This window comes from Crocodylus siamensis, chromosome 9 (assembly GCF_052110815.1).
Source record: "Crocodylus siamensis isolate JL-2025a chromosome 9, ASM5211081v1, whole genome shotgun sequence".
Classification (NCBI taxonomy): domain Eukaryota; kingdom Metazoa; phylum Chordata; order Crocodylia; family Crocodylidae; genus Crocodylus; species Crocodylus siamensis.
Window position 1 is genome coordinate 26,379,872 of NC_143403.1, and position 22,174 is coordinate 26,402,045.

General features: G+C 41.2%; 1 long non-coding RNA gene across 1 annotated transcript in view; it reads right to left on the bottom strand.

Moving 5' to 3' along the window:
- Window positions 1-22,174, bottom strand: part of LOC149857239 (uncharacterized) — a 107,489-nt gene that overhangs the window by 81,278 nt on the left and 4,037 nt on the right. The window contains exon 2 of the long non-coding RNA XR_016444168.1: window positions 14,173-14,223. This is a non-coding gene — a long non-coding RNA (uncharacterized LOC149857239). The remainder of the gene's footprint in view (window positions 1-14,172; window positions 14,224-22,174) is intronic.

Here is a 22,174-nt window from a genome sequence, read left to right on the forward strand (position 1 = left end):
GTTCTAAAAGATGATCTGACACAAAGAAATTAAACACTCCTGGCCACAGGGAAGATCAGTAAGAAGCACAACAATAACTACCAAAGAAAAGAAAGGATCAGCAAGCTTGGAAATCCATAGGGCAGGAATTAAATGCTATAATCAAATTGTTTGTGCAACCATTTAGCATCTCATTTTCTTGCTGTGCAAGCTGAGGGACCACTTGAGACAGGCCATCTTGGAGAGTAACAAAGTGCACCAATAACTAACATGGGATTAAAAGAATATTGATAGCCCGTGACAAGCTGCTGCCTGAGAAATGTTTCTTAGTCAAATAGCAGCAATCATTAAATATATGAGGGTCAGTCAATTTAATCTACTCTTTTTATATGGATTGATTAGTTTAGTAAAGTAACAGGGCTAGGAGACAAATAATGTTCCTCTAGGTTTTTATGTCATGATGGTAGCCCATCATTTTTAGAGTGAATACTTAAAAGATGATCTTCTATACTAATACATATGGTCATATTCATTTTAGCAACTGTGTACTACACTCATAGGAACTGAAGCTATTAAGTGTCACAATTACACAGCCCAGAAAATCTTTATAGTAAATTTATATAGCATCTTTTAGCCAAAAGATCCCAGAGTGCTTTGCATACTTGACTTAAACTGATGTAGTTTACAAACTGCAGTCTGTATTCCTGCAATGCATTGCACACCTCTGTGCCTATGTGGAGCTCATTACAGAATCATGCTTATGTCTAGGGACTACTATACACACCACTGAAATGCATCCATCACTTGAATGAAACACAGCTATTTGTCAGAAGTGCAGAGCCACATCACACAAGTTCAGGGAAGGAAGAAAGGAAAGAAAACACCTACTGAATTTAACAAGCTGGAAACAAATAGGGTTTCAAAGAAGTTTAAAAAGAGAATGATATCCTTCCTACACACATCAGAGCCCTGTATATCACAGCTAAAGAATCTATAGGATTTGGCCAGGATGCCAGGACTAACATTTCATGCGTTAGTGAAAAGTGCCATGAAACCCATAATATGTAGCCTCAGGGCAGCTCCAAGCAGTGCTCAGCCATCTAAAACTACAAGTAACCATTTCAACAAACAGGGAACCTGACCCAAGATTTCTAAATCTTCCTGTTTCTAGTCAGGCTGAAAATACAGAGTAAATGGGCTTTGCAGGGTTTGTTCAAATAGACATGTGTCCTGGGCCCAGCATTTCCTTTCAAAGATCTTTCAACACTGCACAATTCTCAGGTGTTCTCCTCTTGGCCCTTTCTGACAGTTGTTTGACAAATGATGCAAATAGCCTGGCACACATTTTAAAGTTGGACATTTAAGAAAACGAATTACAGCTGACGTCTTTGCCGTAATGCTTTGTGACACCAATAGTTAGGGAGAGTGACATTGTCGGAAAATAATTTAGGCTGAAAGCTTTTGGAATGGCGCGTGTTCCAAGGTGACTTTACTGTGTAGTTTGCTACTTCTATAATTGATTCGTGATATGTTTTCTGGGTGAGATACAAAGCCCATGGGAGTTAATGGGTCTGTTTCCATTGACTTCCAAGTACTTTTTATCAAGCAATGTGTGAGAGCAATTCCAAGACATAGAAGACTCAGTGAAAGTTCTTACAATTAGTCTTTCACTCTTTCTTCCTCTAGTCTTCATAGCTGAACCTATGTTTCTACTTTCTTTCTTTAACTTTAATGAAGAGAACAGCTTTTATCAGAGCTGGAATTATAGAGGCAAAGGCACCAGGAACTCATTGTGTTACCCCTCAAAGTATTTTTAAGATAGATAAATTAGACGCAAAATTTTCTTTTTCAATTTGTGCAATAGTGAAGGAGAAGATAGGAGGAAAAGCAAGGATAAATCCTTGATGTTATTCAGGTTGGCAGCAACTGACCTTATCCTATTTTTCTGGAAGCTTTCATTTGATATGCTGTCCATTGCCCCAGACACTGGACAACACAGAAATAGAGTTGATAGCATGGTCCCCTAACTCAAGTTTTGTGGATGAAGCAACAAATAATCTGAAATTTGAGACTAGAATATTATCTATGAACCTAGTCCTTTCACATCAGATTCTTCATGTTATTTGAGATTACAGTATATGAGGTTTGTCACAGAGCCATAGCCAATTAAAGTGACTTTAAGAGATGTAAAACATCTAAGATAGGAAGCCTACATATGCAAGCTGTGGTCTGATTAAAACACTGCAGGAGATTAGAAGGTTTTGATATAACAGAAAATGATTGCAGAGGGCCTGACTGATTTACACTAGCCCCTTTTTACTGCTATTACATTATATGTATCTATCATTTTTTCCCACTTCAAGGGTGATTAACAATGCTGACCTATTCTAATGTGGACTTGACATAAATGAAAATGAGGATGAGACAATATTCAAAGAATAATTAGAAAGCATTAAGAGGGCAATAGTGGCCTGCAACACACTGGTAACATCTAATATTTGTGGGAAAGCTTTTATCACTCATACATCAAGTAGGTAACAGACAGGCAGAACTATAAACAAAAAGAATAATATAAAGCATGTTCTATAATAATTTAGTAAAATAATGACATACAGAACCAATCCGTATCTCCATCACAAATTAATTACAGAAGATTGCTTATGCAACTTGTAAGGCTGCACAGTTAAAGATGAATAAAAGGGTGAAAATCTGAAACTTAAAATTCCAAGATTTAACATAGATAAATGGCACTTCTTGGATACTTTACGTAGTGAGAAGATGGCTGCAAAACTTGGATTCTGATTTAGATCTGAATCGAAACTTCCCTAAAGCCTGAAACCTGTGCTCCAGTTCTATTTTATCTTTATGCATTCAGCGCTAAAAATAAAGGGAGTGAGTCTGACAGGATTTGGGCCTATACTGCTGCCATGAGGAGTAGTCCTAATGAAATCATGTATAAGGTACTGGGTGAATGTGGTCCAGAGTATACTAAAAACCTAGTGAAAGATGGATAGCACAAAGTAGCTGAATTAGGAGTATTGCAACCTTACCTTTGGCATTACCTATTGCAACCTTACCTTTGGCATTCCTACTGTTTTATGGTTTTAGGTTGCATTATATTTAAGTATTTCTCATTTCTGAAACAATGCCCCCTCTTACAACCTCTTCCTGAAACAATGGGTATGGCAGGGCACCACAGGGAGCCTGCCACTCAAAGGGCCTAAGCAGACAGCAGAGGCAGCATGCAGTGGTGGCACTGCCCAGTCAGGAGCCACATGAGCACCAAAGACTACCTGACTGGGGAAGAGAGTTCCATTGCTAGCCATAAGAGTAGGCTTGAGCAGGAAAGCAAGCAGCAGTTGCTGCAAGCTGCCAGAGGAAGGACATTGCCTGGTTGGAGCTGCTGCTCAGGAACACCAAGAGGACAGGGCAAGGAACTATGGGGATGGCAGGAGGTTCCTGGTCCTGGGGCATTACCTAAAATTACACCTTGCTGGGGCTGGATGGTGTGGTGGAGCTGCTTATGGCAGGGCAGCTTCCATGAAGCTTCCAGGAAATGCCACATCTGTACCTCCCCAGTGAAGGGTGAATATGGGGTGCCAGAAAACCTCAGCCCTTGCTGCCTTGTGGGTTACCCCACAGAGGAGAAAGACTAGGGGAGAACATCCCAACAGAAAAGCAACAGGGGCCCAGGCCCATTGCATGGGGCCTGAGGCATGGGTCCACCAGGTAAGTCAACAGATGCTTGAGGCCCAAAGGGCCATACCACCCAAAGGGTCCGGGTATGTCAACAGATGCCTGAGGCCTGCATAGCCATTAGGCTGAGTTAGTGGGGCCCAAGTAAGTCATCAGGCACCTGAGGCCCAGAGGCCCCAGCAAGGAGACGAGTACAGTGATAGGAATATGGCGGTGGTGTAGAGTAGGGCCTGAAGATGGTCCGAAGGGCTGCACAGAAGCTGACCAGTACAATTAGAGTAGGGAACCCCAGTGAGGCATATTAGGTAAAGGCACAGGCATGAATTAAATGCCAAGGCACGTCCTTAGATGCCCGACTCCTAGTTTAGGCCAGAGGCCAGAGCAGCCCAGTAAGGGGCCGGGGAAGTAGCAGAAATTATTGGATGCCATCTGTGAGGCATGGGCTATGGTGTACGGAAGGAACGGAGCTGGAAATAATACCCTAGGCATCGGGCTTTAAAATGGACAGCCTCCTGCTTAAAGAAAACAAACAACTTATTGTTTACATCAAGGCCTGGCAAGCGAGTGTAGGCGGGCAGACTGCCCAAACAGGGAGGTGGGCCGGCCTGGTGCCCAGCCCAGAGAACTACCCTGTTACAATGGGATCAATAGGTTTCTTTGTAGATGACTTAAAATTCTCTAATATTAGTAACTTGGTTAATAGTGCTCTGGGATTACTGTGTTCACTAAAGCAAGATGCAAATGGAAATGAAGAGACAAACACCTCCCCAAAATGAACATCTAGCATGCAGTGGTAATTTTGAGTCATTACATTATAGCAACAGCTCTACCTGTAGTGTCACCTTTTCATCTGTAACACCTAATATAGCTGTAAATGAGCCCAACAAAGGAAGACTTGATGGTCAATACCACCGCAGGTAGAGAGACAATGGCTAAAATGTGGACCTAATAGTACTGGCAAAATAAAAATGGAAGGAAGAATAGTAAGAACCAAATCATCCTCACAATGTCCACCAAAACATGGAAAGAATGAAGTAGAAAAAGTAAATTGACAAGGCTAGTTAATAACTATAATTTGGATGCATGTTGAGGTAACTGAACATATGTTTGATCTGACAAAATTACAATATTCAGATCATACTGCATGTGAAATGGGAAAATAGTGGTTTTGTCTTCCTTACTTAACTTTAATATCTGTAGCCACGATGTCTGTCGTTGAGTCTAATATTCCATGAAAAAACAAGCAGTGCTATTGCCTCAGAGAGGCAACTGGGATTAAGAAGAGGAGAGTAAAGATAGGGTGAGGTCTTTTCATGTGACAGCTGCTATCTTGGCTGATCAATGGGGTATTTTGCTGGGGACAGTGTAAGCATAAAACACAGTGGCTTATACTAAGAAGTCAGCCCCTACATTTAGGGGCTATAACAAACTCTGTGGATCAGCCAAAGAGGTGGAACACATACCACATACTTATCAGTGGCTAACACTTAAACCCTAAAAATATGCACAGCCCTGTTCACGTGGTATTCAGGCTGCAGTCCTCATGTGCCACTGAGGCACCAAAGAGCTGCAGCACTCCCACAAGCTGCAACCTTTCCTTTGATAAAATCGAGATCCTCTCATAGACCAGCCCCTCTCACTTCACTTCTTTGTTTCTCCATATCTTTTCCCTTCCCAAATCACTGAACCATACACCAGGGCCATGTGGGTCCACTGACTAATATGGTACTAGCAGAGCGATAATATAGTGGGGAGAGGGTTGGTTTTGGAGGGGAAGATCACAGATATAGTGAGAGGCAGAAGGAATTAAACAGTCATAGCATTAGGAAAGTGGGAAGGAATACCTGTTTGTACTAGAAAATGGAAAAGCCTTATATTTTCACTATCAACCCCAGCATTCTTGGCACTATTTGAAACAAATATTATTCACAGAAAATTACAGTATCAGCCACTGTTCCATTGTGAGTTGCCTGGCCAAGAGCCATCTCTGATTTCCACCTTCCACTCTGTCAACTTTAGGAGGTTAAGACTGCACTTGTATTTTCAGAAGTTACTATATGAAGCTGTCAAATACTTCAAGCTGTACATTTATGTTTAATAAGATGTTAGGAAAGAAATCAAACTGACTTGTAAGCTGACAATTTAGAGAGCCACTGTCTTAACCTCCTGATTTCATACACTAAGTTCCAAAGCACTTGTGCTATTTTCTTATCTCACCACTTGTCACTAATGTTCATGTATTACTTCAAATACCACAAAAACCTTGTTTCTTCTTTGTTATTCCTAAATTTGACTTAGTTATGCCATACAGAATATTTATTTTCAGCAATATTAATAGACTCTGTTACATAATTAAGGTGATACCACACGTTCAACTTAACACTGAGTGCAGTTAAAATACAAGGAGATGCATGTTTAAGCAGTTTAGCACATGTTAAGTGTGTTAAATAGATGGAACTGAGAGCAATAGATGGAACTGAGTCAACATGGCACTTGGTGACCAGTGGCATCCCTCAGAGTTCGGTACTTGGACCAGTGCTTTTTAACATATTTGTTAATGATTTGGATTTGGGTGTTAAAAGTAGATTGGCAAGGTTCACAGATGACACCAAATTATGGGGAACTGTGGTTATGCTGGAAGATAGGCTGGGGATACAGGCTGACCTGGACAGGCTTGCAAGGTGGGTGGATCAAAACCTGATGATGTTCAATACCGAGAAGTGTAAGGTGCTCCACCTGGGGCATGCTTACAGACTCAGTGCTACACTTACTAGCACCACAACTGAAAGAGACCTGTGGGTCTTGATAAACTATACAATGGACATGAGCCAGCAATATGATGCTGCAGCTGGCAAAGCAATCAAGGCACTAGCATGTGTCTACTGATGCATCCCAAACAAGACTAAGGATGTCATTCTCCTGCTTTACTCAGCCTTGGTGAGGCCACAGCTGGAGTACTGAGTCCAGTTCTGGGCACCATACTTCAGGAAGGATGTGGAGAAGCTTGAGAGAGTCCAAAGGAGGACTACACATATGGCTAGAGGCATGGAGACCAGGCCATATGATGAGAGGCTGAGAGACATGGGTTTGTTCAGCCTGGAGAAGAGGGGACTTGATGGCAGCCTATAAGTATACAAGGGGCACATATCGGGGATCGAAAGAACTTCTGTTCAAGTGCTTCCCAAGGGAAGACTAGGACTAACACTCATAAAATTGCTAGAAGGCTACTTTAGATCAGATGTAAGGAAAAACTTCTTTACAACTCGAGTCTCCAGTGTCTAGAACAGACTCCCCCTGGAGGTAGTACAATCAGCTACTCTGTATATCTTTAAAAAATGTCTGGACTCTCACCTTGCTGGGGTCATCTAACCTCAGCAGTCTTTCCTGCCCAAGTGCAGGTGGGCTGGACCTGATGAACTTGGGAGGTCCCTTGCAGCCCCCAACATCTATGAATCTAAAGTGCCCTTGTGGCATTGCAAAGTTGTTCCCTTTCAAGCAAGCGTTATTTCCTAACGTACTAACTAATAGGTCACCACATTTCACTGTTGCAAATGAACCTATAATAAGCTCCTTTAACTGTTTTAGTACTTTGCATTTGTTGTATTTTACAGTCTAAAGACTTTGGGCTATTCTCTCAGCTGACGTAAAACAGAATATTTTGTAGATGCTGTGCCACAGCTCTCTGTGCTAACTTTCCTATTGAGGATGTGGCCTATTTTTTTTTTAACACAATTAGTTGGTCCTTTCAATGCCTTTGGCATGTAAGGGTGATCAGGAATTTACCATATTTACTTGAGCAGAAGATGCCCCTCTCACATGTCAGCAGTGAGTGGTTGTACTTAATGGGCACTAGCATTTGTCTTATTCAGATGGGCTGCACTAACCTATCCTTATTGATAAGCACATTGCTGAGCACATGTTACTTTTGGCAGCTGTTTAATGATAGATATGCGATTAGAAGATGAAGGTTTCCCCCATGCCAATAGCGGGGGGGAACCTCATTTTATATTTGAATAAATACTGTACCAATGGAGAAACAGAAACAGAGAAGTTGAATGACATGCCCTAAATCATGAAAGAAGTACATATCGAAGTCTGGATCAGAGCTCTGAAGTTCTCATGTCCCTGCCATGTGATCAATCCATCAATCACAAGTCTATCTCAAATATCCATGCTGGGCTTAGGAAAGTGATGGATAGAAACTTTATTTAAATCTTGAATATAAAAGATATGATAGAACTTCATTTTAGAATAATCTTCCCAGCAAGAAAACCCCTAAGTGCAATTTTTTAAATTATTTTTTATTTTTTTACTTCTGGACTCATCTCAGTGGTGCAAAATAAATAGCCTAAAATTGTTATCAAAGGGTAGCAAGGCCTTACCATCAAATGAAATAGCAAAACTGGCCTTACAAAGGAAAACAAAACACTTAAAATCAAATCCTTCAAATTCCAAACTGTACAAAAATAACTCAAATGAAAATAAAACTTTTAATCCTGACTTTCTAAGTTTTCACATACTGATACCGGTCCTGAAGTAACATTGTTGTAGCCGAGGTGGTCCAGGGAATAAATGATATTACCTTACTTCACAAATCTTGATTTCCCCCAATCCTGCAAGCACAAAAGTATGTATGCAACAATGGGGGTAACCAACAGATTTTAGTGACACTGCTTATGTAAAAAAAGTTATGCGCACGTTAGCAAAATTGTGGCCTTGTGCACCTGTAAACAGTTGTAACTGGCCAACACAACTCACAGAACACAAGTAATCTGGCAGAACAATCTATTCCTTACAAGCATTAAGGAATGACAGGGCATGAATTATGGTATATTAATTCTCACCTTCTTGTGCTATCATCAACGCAACTAAGTGTGAATTAATACACCATAATTCACATGCTGGAGAGACTTCACAAGATTATCAGATTTTATTATAGACAATTATTCTTTGACATTATGTATATACATTAATTAAGAGATGAGGCTTGTAAATTTCAAGCACAGAATAATGAGTTATAGTCATTCCTTAAAATATCCAGTGGCCAATGAAATTACCAGACTTCTTTTATTTAAGGCTGCCGTGGCTCTCCCTACTCTCAGTGAAACTAAACTGGATCCATTTCACATCACTCACACCCTGGGTCTACGCAAGTAGGTCAAGTGCTTCATTAAAAGAAAAAAAAATCCCAATTCCATAGTCTACAGCAAAGGTCAGTAAAGCTCCAAATATCAGAGGGACTAAAAAATACTACCTGCCTCACTTGAAATGAATCATACAAGAGACCTCCACCAAAAAAATCCTTCACACTAAGTATAATGTTTGTAACCTATGGCTGTTCTGGACAGAATGTGCAAATCTTGTTTGACTGCACAAGCTAAGCAGTCACAGACCTGTCTAGCAGTTGGATAAGAGACCATCTGGGTATGCTGGAAGTTGTAGATTCAAGGCAAGAAGTTGTGGTCAAACAGGTGGCAAATGCACAGAAAGTGAATGAGTGGAAAGACTTTTTTTGGTCCCATCATTGCTGCTAAGCAGACAGACAAAATTTAAAAAGTTATGAAACAAAGACTCCTTCCATCTCTTCCCTCTCCATGCCTTCCCATCCAGTCCAAATAGCACAATATATCCTGCATGGTATGTGCTTAATGTGCTATTCAGTTTATTTTACTCTTTTATAACATGCTGAAGATATTAGCATCATAACTATGTTGTAGAATGTGAAGGGAGAAGGATATGAGAAAATTTAAGAAATTTTGGTGGCTGGAGATTTTGGCACTTACAAGAGTGTAGAAAACTTTTTGTTGGGAGCCTAAGCAATGGTGGAGGCTTCTAGTATTGGACAAATGTAAATAGTTTTTAAAGTCACCCCCTGCCCCACCAGACATAACTAATTTTTGAAGTTTGACCTCTTTATTCAACCCCAACAAGACCGTAATATCAGAGAGCTGCTCCACTACACCAGCTTTTACCACTGCTTCCAAAACAATGAATGCACATTTAATATCTGCTACAATAATCAGGAATGAAGCAGTTAACTATTTTACATGTGAAATATCATTCCTTGAGTTATTCCAATGAAGTAATACATAATTATTTTACAGTTGTTTCTTCAGACCAACCACTGGTACAGGCAGTCATCACTGTGTTGGTTCTGGCATATGTTTTTGAAGGCTATTATAATTTTAGGTCCAGAAATTTAATTTTTTAAATGAAAATTTAGATTCTGTAGCACAGTTATGAAAAACCACAACTGTACTGCTACATTACACCTGAGAACAGGCATAGTCTGCAGCTTTGCCTGCCTGCTTTCATGCATCTGCTGGCCGTATCTCTTTACAGGGAAAATGTATGAAAGCCTTAGATCTATAGTGGTTACAAATCTGAATGTAAATGAGACAGTTTTCTTTAGTGCAAATACTTTATCAAATTTTGCAGGAACATTTCATGTGGTTTACAGGCTGGTAATATTTTTCTCAAACAAACAAAAGTATAAGAACAAAAATGTTTTGCTGGTTAGTTTGGTAGCCTAAACAATTCCTTCCTCCTTTGAAAAAAACCTGTAAGACTCTCATTAAACAGGCCAAATGAAATTACCCATGTATAAATATAAAGTACTAGAAAATGCTATGGCTAATCAGTTACATACTCTACTGCATGCAACATCCAACTTCTTATTAGTGTAAGGGTCTTGAAAGCGGAACCCCATTGTACTCTAAGGCTAGGGAGAGAAGTTATACATAAACCAATTTAAGTAATCAGAAACTAGTTTAAACCTGTAACAGAACAGAAGCTAAGTGAACATAAACCAGTTTCAAAATGTCTGAAACTAGTGTAAGATAAACTTGGTTGAATGTAGTATCAGACTTAACTGATTTGGGTCAAACCAGCTTATGAAACTTCTGCCCCAAACTCCTTCCTTGTTCAAGTTAAATCACAGTAACCCAGCATGCTTTCCAGCCCTGGGCTGTCTGCTCCAGAGAACAGGGCTGGTCCTGCCCCTCTGCTCTCTAGCTGGAGCAGTGAGGGCTGGCTGACAAAGTGTGTGTGTGGGTGGGGGGAAGCCCAGCTGGGGATGCAGCCCAGTCTACAGGTGTGGGACTTCCCCTCCCACCCCCCGCACAAACCCTGGCTGGGGTCTGAGGCCAGGGAGCATAGACAATGCATCGGGGAGGTAGAGAGGGGGCATGTGCCTCCCCTGAGATTGGCGCTTGCCAGCTGGGGAATGGGGGGCGATGGCTGGTGTCCCCTGAGATTGTGGAGGGCACCGAGAGAAGTGCTGGTGGCACTTCCAGGTTTGGTGCCAGCACTTCTGCCAGCGGCGGTGATTGGCCACTGGGAGACCCCCTCACCCCAGTCAGTGACCCCCCCAGTACCAGGAGGCACCAGTCATCTATGCCAGGGAGAAGGGTTAAACATCCCTTCCCCCACTCAAATTTACTGCTGGATGCGACTGTGGACTACAAATCCCAGAGGAACCTGGAAGCAGGAAGAGGAACTGATGAGCAACCCTGCAGAGTCCTGCTGTTGTAATTCTGGACTGCAAATCCCAGAGACCTTGGGACAGCAGGAAGAGGAAGTGAATACAGAGCCAGAAAGCCGTGCTGTAGTACCCCCTGGCTTCTGGCCTGAGCCACTGCAGGCATGTGGCTGCATTTCCTGAATCAAAGAGGTAAATGCCTATTCACTTCTGTTTCAATTTAATCTGTGCAGTTTAGATTAACCTGCAAAGACTGAATCAATTCACCCTTGGGCTTTTTGACTATCTGTACCTAGCCTAAGAGTGGACTTGCAAAGTAATGCACAGGTAGAGCAGATATATCCGCAAGGTTCTAGAGCCATGTACTATAATAAATGAATGGAACAACACTGACCAGTTAAAGTGTTTGTTTTTCTTCCGTAAGTTTTGTAGCCCCAGGACTTGTTGGCTCATATTCAGCTTATTCTCCACAGTAAGCCCCAGGTCCTTTTATGCAGAGTTGCTGCTTAGCCAGTCAGTCCTCAGCCTGTACCAGTGCATGGTATTGTTCCATCCTAAATGCATGACTTTTCACTTGAACCTCATGAGATTTCTTTTGATCCAATCCTTCAATTTGTTGAGATCTCTCTCAATCCTAGCCCTACCCTTCAGTGTATCTACTACTTCCCCCAGCTTCGTGTCATCTGCAAAATTGCTGAGGGTGCACTCTATCCCACCTTCCAGGTCAGTGAACAAAACCAGTCTCGTGAATGGCCCCTGGGGCACTCCATTTGATACCGGCTGCCAACTAGACATCAAGCCATTTATTACTGCCCTTCTGAGTTTGACAATCCAGACAGTTTTCTATCCACCTTACAGTCCATTCATCCAACCCATACTTCCTTAGCTTGCTTGCAAGAATGTTATGAGAGACTGTATCAAAAACCTTGCTGAAGTCAAGGTATATCACATCAATTGCTATTTCTGTATCTACAGACATCTCATCATAAAAGGCAATCAGGTTGGTCACGGACGACTTGCCCTTGGTGAATCCATGCTGACTCTTCCTAGTTTGTTTGCTCATAGGTCCAAGCCTCCATCAGCTGGTGCTAAAGCCAAAAAACCTCTTTAAGTTTTGCTCAAGGTAATATTACCCCTGCTTCTATGGCTATGTCTCATGCTTTCCTGCTGCCTTCTGTCTCCTTCTAGAGTCCTCCTACTTCACATATACTTTGACCAACACTATAACCAGCAAGGGCTGTCTGCCTAAAACAAAAGTACAGGTAAGACCATGCAGAAGTGTCAGCTGTATGGACAATGGTGTGTATCTTGTTAGAGGCACTCACTGTTCGTTTTAGCTACCCTGTTCCACAAAGGGGGTAAATGACATTACCTCTCTTGAACATGAAGGCCAGTTGTTAACCTCTCCCCCCTGCCGATTTTAACCCAAACCATAACAGTTTTATCAGCAGTTTTAAAAAATCATAATCCATAATACATGCATAAATTCAAACATTTGTTGGGATTAACTGAGCCTAATCTAAAAAGGAACATACAAAGCAAAAATAAATTAAATATGGATCCTTCTCCTTAATGCCACAGTAACAAGCAGCAAGCACAGATGTATATTTTAACTGAATATTTCAAATTATTTTTTTCTTTACCTGTGTAAACTCAGTATTCCAGAATCCCTCACTCTGGGATATCATGACCAGCATTATGGTTTGCTCTGAGTTGGTGTCTTGGTTTGGGGTACAGTTTTTTTCTAACCTTTACAGTCATACTAGTACAACTTCCAATATAGACGCAGTAAAAAGGTATCTTGCCCAGGCCCATCTCATTCTTCTCCCTATATAGGAATACCTTTCCACAGTAACAGAATGATATTCTTTAAATATAGTAATAGAGTCCTGAAATTTTTGTGCAGCATTGGTTACAACAACATTACAAGAATCGTGGTTTTCACATTTTGAGGTATTTTCACCAAACCAAAGTTTACCCAAACGCTTTTGCAGAAGACAAAAAAAATAAAAATAAAAATGAGTAATTTCTGTTCTTCACGTCTGGTTTCCCTCCTTCTTCCCTTATATATTTACCAAGAAGAGTTACTACAGAAGCTTTGGCTGGTTTACATTTTCATTTTGCTACTCACTTTAAAAGTATTTAATCAGAAAATAAAAATGCAGGGCCCAAACATTCAATAACATGCATAAAAACAAGCATAGCCCAATAATTTTGCTTTTTAATCTCTTGCTTTCTTAGGTCTTTTTCAAATTTTTTTTTTAATTTCACACTGAAATCAACCATGCAGTCCTTACCCATGCAAAACTCCTGTTATCTACAAAAGGAGTTTTGCTTAAGGGAAAGACTGTACAATCTGATCCCTTATGCTACCTGAACACTGCCACAGTGTTGTTCGCTGGACATGTATCACCATATTTATAAATTAAATTTTATTAAATCAAGAAATACACTAATGTGGAAACATTTTTAGGTGTTGAATTTCAAAGACACAAGTCATCATTCTTTTAAGCAGGTGTGCCTTTCCTGGCAGCTGCTAAAGATTAGTAAATTACAAGTTCAGGATATTTTTTCTAAATATGGCTAAAGAATAAAATCTTTAGTCTGGCAATTTGAAGTCAAACTGCCACAATGAGCACCTGTTGAGAAAGCCCATTATTAGAAGCTAGGGGCTCTGGGTGAAAAGATCACTGTGAATTAATTTTGATTGCTTCACAAAACTCTGCATAACAAATGGTCTCTGATGGGGGTATCAAGGGACTTCCATTTGAAGGGGGGGAAAGATTTTGTTCCTAGGAAGGTAATATAATCTCTGCAGTGACATTAAAACAACCAGTGGCTGCACTTGTCCAAGTCCCTCTTCTGAAGCAGATTGTATGCGCTTAGGTTACCAGATATAATGCTTTGGAAAGGGAAAAAGAAACAATTGATATCAAAATCTTTTCTAAAAGATTAGCTAAAAAGCATATGGTCAGAGATCCATGACTCATGGATTGTTAAAGCAGTTATTTACTCACGTGTTTATCCACAGGCATATTACTGTGTCTTCTGGATTGTTGTTGCACAAACTGTGTAAGCAGAGAAAAAAAGTCAGAAGGTTCTTGTAATTACCCAAATAATTCATTATTTCACTATGAAATAATTTTTACACACTCATAGCATGACGAAGTAATGCTTGAGATAGCATGGATGTCTAGTAAATATTTATCTCCACTAGTCTAGGGGTTACTGAATATTAAGCTGAGTCTTCCTATCTCTCTGAAAAGAAAGAGTCCCCATCTGAAACATGCAAAAGTACTACCTGTCTGTCATTTCCTGATTAAATCTGAAGACAGGCTTCCCATCTGTTTGTGCAAATGAAAAGTGTAATATTCTACTAACTACTTCGTATGATCGCTTTACTTAAGAGTTTCCTGCAAAATGATCTCCAATTTGTCCAAAGCTTATTTTTAGAACAAAAAGAATCAACAAAAAGCTCTCTGCTTTTAGCTAATAATCACGATCCGATCAACTTTATGCTTGAGTTGTCAACGCTTGGTCAACACATTAATACTATATGAATTACAATTTCCATGAACCCTTGGAAACCAAACTGGCTTTTAAGGCACATAAACTGTAAAAGCTATTTACATATGAAGATGTGTAAAAATGCTGTTGATATATGTCATATCCTACCTTCATTTTAAATATACAATTCTTTTTTAAAGTAACCCAAGTAACGTTGTTGTGTATTTTAGCTCCATCTGTGCAGGCCGATGGATGTACTTGGATTTACATGCTTACAATGGGCCTGCCCCAAGACCTACTGAATGTATAGCACTACCTTTGATATGACCTGAACTGGGCCTAACAGTCTACTTAAACAGATATTACTGAATTGATCTTACACATAGGTAAGATCCTTCACTTTTGACACCAGTAGAAATTTTGAAAATAAAAAAATGCCATGTTGAACTATCAGAGGTCTCAATCTTCTAAATAACTGCAGTACCTCTGTGCTGTTATGGTAGCATGGAAAGAGCATGAAAGCCACTTGAACAGAAAAATCCTGAGGCTACTCTGAGTTTTGCAAGTGGTTCAACAGCCCCACACAAGGAGGATAAAAAGGTGGCTTAAAACTGCTAGTGCAGTTTTCCACCCTTCCAAAGGAGTAACAAGCAGGAAGAAAAATACAAAATTCAGGGCCACAAAGTAGAGGCTGAACAACAGTATTTTCCTTAGCCTGATTCTCTTCTCACGGCATTTCAGTCACACTCTTCCTGCTGCTGCTGCAGAGGGTGAGTACCATAGGTGGATCCCATGCAATACAGGTCGTATAACATCCAGTTCCACTCCTCGTGAAACTATAATGTCCACAGATATGGGAGCTAGGTATGCCTGATAACACTCCAGTAAACTCAACAGAGAGGGGAGAGAGAGAGAGAGAGAGAGAGAGAGAGAGAGAGAGAGAGGGGAAATGTACACCAAAAATATAATTCTCCCTGGCTTCATTTTACAGCAGTGTTATTTTTATAATGTTATAAGAAGCAATAAACCAATAACGATAAAGCAAGACAAGCACAAACATAGAGATGATGCATGAAAATGTATGATCCAATGCAATATAAAATGACCACAGACATAATTAAAACTAATGGACAAGTTTTGCAAAAAAAACCAAAATCCAAACTTTGGAAGGCTGCACAGAGCAACGTTTGGTGCAACTAACTAAGTAGTGTACTACTAACCAAGGTGCCACATACAAATCAGACACACAGAGTGAGAAGAAAAGCCAAAATGTCAGTGGGACTGCATAGAGTCAGTTGAGGAACGTTTCACTAGTGTGATGACTTCAATATTGTCAGTTTTTGTTTCTTTCTTATCAAATCTTTCAAGCCTCAGATACCCTACATTTAGCCAGGTATTATCTTATTTTTATTTCCTTTCTGTTTCAAGTCTTCCTGTGTCTTCATCAGCCATCTTACAAAAAGGCACAAAACAATGTGAATGAAAATGATCAAGAAAATATTTTAAATGTTTTAAATATCAAAAACATTTCTGATTATGTCCCTCCTATTTTATTAGAAAATTACTCAAAAGGCAGAATGGATAAGTTTCTACTAGAAAAACCTGAACAGCAGGAAATATGTAAATATATCCTTCTGTTTCTTTTTCACATGACTACAGAATAAACTACAAATCTCCAATGTTGAAAAGTTCTTCCTTAAGTTAATAAAATCTGTCAGCTTCCATAATGGTTGATTTGAAGAAAGTCCACAGGTGCAGTATTCTGTTGTTCACAGCTTGGGAAGTCAAGGCTTATAATAAAAAGCCCTCTGTGTTATGGTCCTCCTTCCCCATCAATTCACATCAAGTATTATTAGAATCATCTGCCACCTCAGTGGTGCTTCCTCTGTGCTCAAACTGCAGAAGCAACAATGACATTTTACAGCTCTGCAGGTGCTGCTGTGTGTGGTCATGAACACATAAGTGTGGCCTGCTATTGTTCTCCAGTAGCACTTTGATCTCAAGCACAAAAAGCTGCATAGCTGGACGCCCTATTCATTTTTATGCTAGGTTTATACGGATAACAGAAAGGAGAGGTGACAAGAGATGGGCAATCCATAATATTTACTTCAACAACTGCTTCAAATCTTTTTAAACATCATAAGAACATGGCTCATTAAACTACAACAGCCTTGAAATTGTGTTATAAAACCACAAAACAAAAATCAATACATCTGCTGGAAAGGAGGTAATGAAATATATTGAGTTGGCTGAAAAGTGGTTTGTATGAATCATAATATTATTATGTGCACATCACTTCTGTTTCCAATACTTAAAGTTAACAAACTAGGGAGCACTTTCTTCCCCCATCATTTAAACAGGTACCACAAGGTAGTGTTTATCAAAGTTGTTTTCCAAAGCCAATCCTTCTGCTATAAATAACACTAGGGAAGAGAGGGTTTAGTAAAGGGAGATCAATTTAACACATATTTGCTATCTGAGCTTCAGCTGTTGTTGTATTACTTCACCATCTAATCAATACTCTGCTCATAAGAGCAAAGGAAAAAGCCACAACATCACCCTGATGAGTCACTATAGGTTTATTACCGGACTAAAAGCTGTAGCATTTCTAATTTTAATAAAGATAAATTTTGGTAGCAGCATCTTGGCCCCTATTAAATACTTTAACCCTCCTTCTATCATCTCTCACAATGACTTCCATTGTTTTCTATTAACTTTTCTACTGTCTTGTATTAACACTTCCAAAAACAACTCCCCAAATAATCATGTGGGAAATTATTCAGAATTATATTTCATTGACAGTAAGCTGAAATTATCACTCTCCAGGTGAATTCAAACAAAAAAAATCTTTATATATTTTAACAGATAAGCGAATAGGGATTATGTGATAAACCCAATCATTGGGAAGCTTGGAGTGGAAGAAGGGAGGGGAACTCTAATAATGAAATAGATTTAAATCATGAAGGTCCCCAGGTGGAAATGTGGCTTTATCACCCATTCATTATACTGTATAATCTGTAATAAAGAAGGCAAAAAACATGGCAATGCAGCTGTGAAATATTTCTTTATTGGGCTTCTTCAGGTGTTATTCTTTCTTCTTAGGACTATGCTGCTGCTCTGTACTAAAGCTACTGAAGCATCTGCCAGCTGAAAACTGCACAATACATGTGTATCCTCTGTGTCTAATTACTGTCACATGCAGAGGTGATTGGCAGCTGCTAAAATAGGGAACCATGTGACGTATTGTGGAACAGTGCCTTCCTCAAGCACCTTTGGCCACTTCACCTGCACTCTGCCCACTAATCCATTCTAAATGTCTGAACAGCTTGAACAGTCTTCTCTGCATTCACCACAAGTTTTTCCCTTCAGCTTTAGAATTTAACCTTAAAATACACTAGCCTTTGCTGAAGGAAACAAAAGTCAATTCAGAACTAGTGATCTGTTCACAGTCCACTATCTCACAATACAATATGGCTAGAAATGAGAAAGACCTCTGATGCTCTGCATTTTAATACAAACCTAGAGAGATCCTTGGGTATTGTGACATCATTTTTACAAGAACTAAAAAATATGCATTTATACATCTTTCAGAAATGAGGTGATACTAATATTCATTTTCCCAGTTGTTTCACAGTTAGATTCAAGGTACCAAGGCACCTGGCTTTACAGGTGGAGAAAAACAAAATAAACACTAACGTTCTTTCTAACTTTTATAGAAAGGTGTGTTATCATCACCTATATGATACGTACAACTATAAAAATAGTATAAAGATTGTACTGGTGCTCATAAGCAGAACTTATCATTTAAACTCTTCTGTTAATTATATAGTATCTTTATCTGTAAGGAGCTTAAAGTTTTTTACAAGTACACCTTACAACTACAACAAAATCAGTTCAAGAACATTAGGACTCTTGCACCTGGGCTCCTTCGTCACTGTGTAACAAAGCCTGGAGAGCTCCTTTTCCACTGTGCAACAAAAGACTGGATAAAGCACCTTGCTTGGACAGCATTGTCCCATGGAAGGGGGATAATTCTCCTGTAGGATACTTTCCTGTATGTGCATGTGCATGTGCTCACATATGCTCAGAGGGAGTGCTCCAGTAAGAAACCATTACCTTTAATGCCACCCCTAACTACATCATTCTGGATAAAACGTAAGAAAAGCGTGTTATTAGAAGAAAAATGGAAAGGAACTGTTTTGACAAACCATCCACTGAAGAACAGTTTCAGGAGAACCCAAAATATTAAAAAAATTCAGGACAAATTTGTGAAATAATTTCACCGAAAAAAAACCTGCTAAAACCCCCAGTAAATTAGCTTGTTTGGATATTTTCTAAAGCTTCCCCCCTTGTTTAAGGTAATAACAGAAAAGGCAAGCAGTGAAGGGGTAGGTTCCTAAAGCTGTTAGAGGAAGTATCATCCTGCCTCCCACATCTGTACCAAGTCTGTAAGAGGAAAAAAAAGTGAACACTGCACCTTCGGAAATGCAGCCAGCCCTGAAGTGGTTTCCTAAAATGATTTGAAAAAGAAAGCAGCTTCTGCTTAAGGGTCTTTTTCTTTTTTTTTTTGGACAGGACTTGAAGAATGCTGTATCCAAATGCAACTGATACAGGAATTAAGAAAGGTTTAGACTTCCAGGAAGTCCAAGACTAATTGCTTTAATCAAAAACCAGCAAAGGGCCCTGAATCTCAGGCACACCTCAAGGGAATTTGGCCTAAACATAAGGAGGTATATGTGGGAAAAATAGGCTGGACTTCACACTGCCTTTGTACCTATGAATATGAAGCCAGGTAAAGACTGGAGGCAACACAACACAGCCAATACAGCAGAACACAGAGCTATTTCACGGCTTAGTACATTCCTCCCCTAATGTGCTCTTTCCCCAACTGCAGGGGCGGGCTATTATTTTGGCTGAAGGGCCACTTAACAAGTTTTGGGGAGCTGTCAAGGGCCACATGGGTAGCCCTGCCCCTTAACAGGTGCCCCACCCCCTGCTTGCCATCTTGGGACCAGAAGTCCCGCCCCCTAACCCCTGACCTTTGGCTCCAGAAATACTCCTTTCAGCAAGGGTGTTGCCATCTTGGAACCAGAAAAAAAACAACAAATTGTATTCTAAAACTCAAACATCTACTACAACATACATTAATTTTATCTCAAAAAAATATTTTTGTTCTGATTTACATGTGTTTGCATACTATACATAGAAATTATTGCATACGGGCTTAAATGAAGTCTTACGTTAGTATATTGTAGGGGGCATGGAGGGGGTACAAGTGAGCGGGTACAGGGTTTGTGGGGACTGTGGTTGCGTGTGTGGGGGGATGTTTGTGGGATGTGAGGAAGGGTGAGTTTGTGTGTGTGGATGTGTGTGTGGCATTTGTTGGGGAATGGATAGATGAGGTTCTGGGGTATGGGGGGGTGGGTGTATATGTGGGGTGGAGAAGCTTGTGTGTGGATGTGTGGGGTGTGGGCGGGTATGGGGTTTCTGGGGGCTGTGGGTGTGTGTGTGGCTGGGGGAGTTTTGGCGTGTGTGGTGGGAGGTGGCTGGGGTTTCGGTGAGGGGGTTTCGGTGAGAGTGTGTGGGAGTGGGGTATGCCTGCAAGGTGTGGGTACGTATGTATGGTGGTGTGAGGTGGGTTGTGGGTATGTGTATGGGGTGGTGTGCATGTGGGACCCCCTCCCACCTCAGCCCCTGCCACCACCACCAGCAGGCAGTGAGGCCTTGGGGAGCTCACAGCCCGTGGTAGGTGGAGACTCCCAGTGGTTCACAGTCCTGGCAAGCCGCAAGACTGCATGTGGCTGGGCCACCTGCAGAGAGGGGGGGAGCTGGCCTGGTTCCATAGAAACCCTACCAGCCTGTGCTCCATAATCCTGCCGCCCCAATCTGGGCCCCTGCCAGCCCTGGACCCAGGGCACTGGTACCGGCCTCATGCTCCCGCCCACCTGCTGCTCCCCACACCTGCTGCCGCTCCAGCAGCACACGGTTCCTGACTGCATGGCTGGGACCACAGAACACAGCAGGACCCAGCCCAGCCACCCTGCAGTTCCTGGCTGGCTCCTGCTGCACCGTGTGGTCCTGGCTAGGAACCACATTGTGCAGGAGCCAGGGCCGGCATCGCATGGAGCCAGCTGGGAACTGTGGGAGCCAGGCTGAGCCAGGATGGCTTCTGCTACATGGACAAACAGAGAGAGAAGTCTGCCCAGCTTCCTAGAGCCCCTGCCAGCCTGGGCCGCACTCCTTCCGCCCCAACCTGAGGCAATTACAAGCAGTTCTCCCTTCCCCCTTGTCCTTATCTCACTTTGCACTCTCAGACAGAGGGAGGGCAGGGGAACAGCCCATGGTCACCAGGTCAGAAGCCTATGCTAGGCAGAGGAGGCGGGGTTGGGCTGGGGGTGGGATAGAGCTGGGCAGGCCTTGCTGCTGCCTATGGCTCCTGCCACTGGCTCCTCCTGGGTTCTGCCGCTGCTGGTGCCTCATCAGATTAGGCAGCCACGGACAGATAGTAATTAATTTGCTAAATTTTTTAGGGGCCCTGCAGGCTGGATAGAATGGCCTGGTGGGTGAGATCTGGCCTGTGGGCCATATTTTTCCCTCCCCTGCCCAACTGCATATATGGCACGCCTTGTGGTAGGATAGTTGGGGGACTACAGAATGAAGCCATTCCACTTTCTCTATGACACCCAAGGAACTCTCTATACTGTAATAGGATTGAGGTCTACTATACACAGGGCCCTTTTACATAACCAGAAGCAGCTTAAAGGGGACATGGCTCAACCTGGAATCACAACCAGAAGCTTAATGATCATGAAGGAGTAATGGCTAAGATTTAGATCACATCTGAAAAATAGCAGCTCAGTTGTTCATACTTCGGATCAGCAGCGTCTCAGGCAAAATCACCTAATGAATAACTAACACAACCACTTGCGATACATAGGCATGCCTTGGACTTTTCCATTTCCAAGCAATGGTACACTCCAACCCTGCTTCACTTTCACTAACAAGTAGATGCTATAGCTGCGGCCTACTGATATTTAATCTTTAATTATTTTTTTTATTTTACTGCTGCCTATAAATACTTGTGCCTTTCACTAGTCTTTCTGTTTCTAGGACCTCTGCCTTTAATTGTTCACATTGCACTGAGCATAAGTTTCCCCTTTCCCCCAAACAAAAGAAAGAAAGAAACAAAAACCAACCAGTAGCCATGAAGAGAGAGATACACCACATCACCGCAGGATTCCCTTCTCATACAGAGCCTTTTACAGTTAATAATTATACGGCAACTTTGTCCGCTTAAGGTCAAATCCCTTCCCCCACAGAAGTCTGCCACTTCAACATTCAACAGTCTTGACTGGTACATTAAGGGCCCAGAGACCGCCACATAGAGCTTCCTACAGTTACATTATCTGACTCAGCTAGAGGTGCTTGAATAAATCATGACTCTTGAAACCAGCAGCATCTCACTCACCCACACATACACAAACTCTAGCCCTGCAGCCAATTGAAACATTT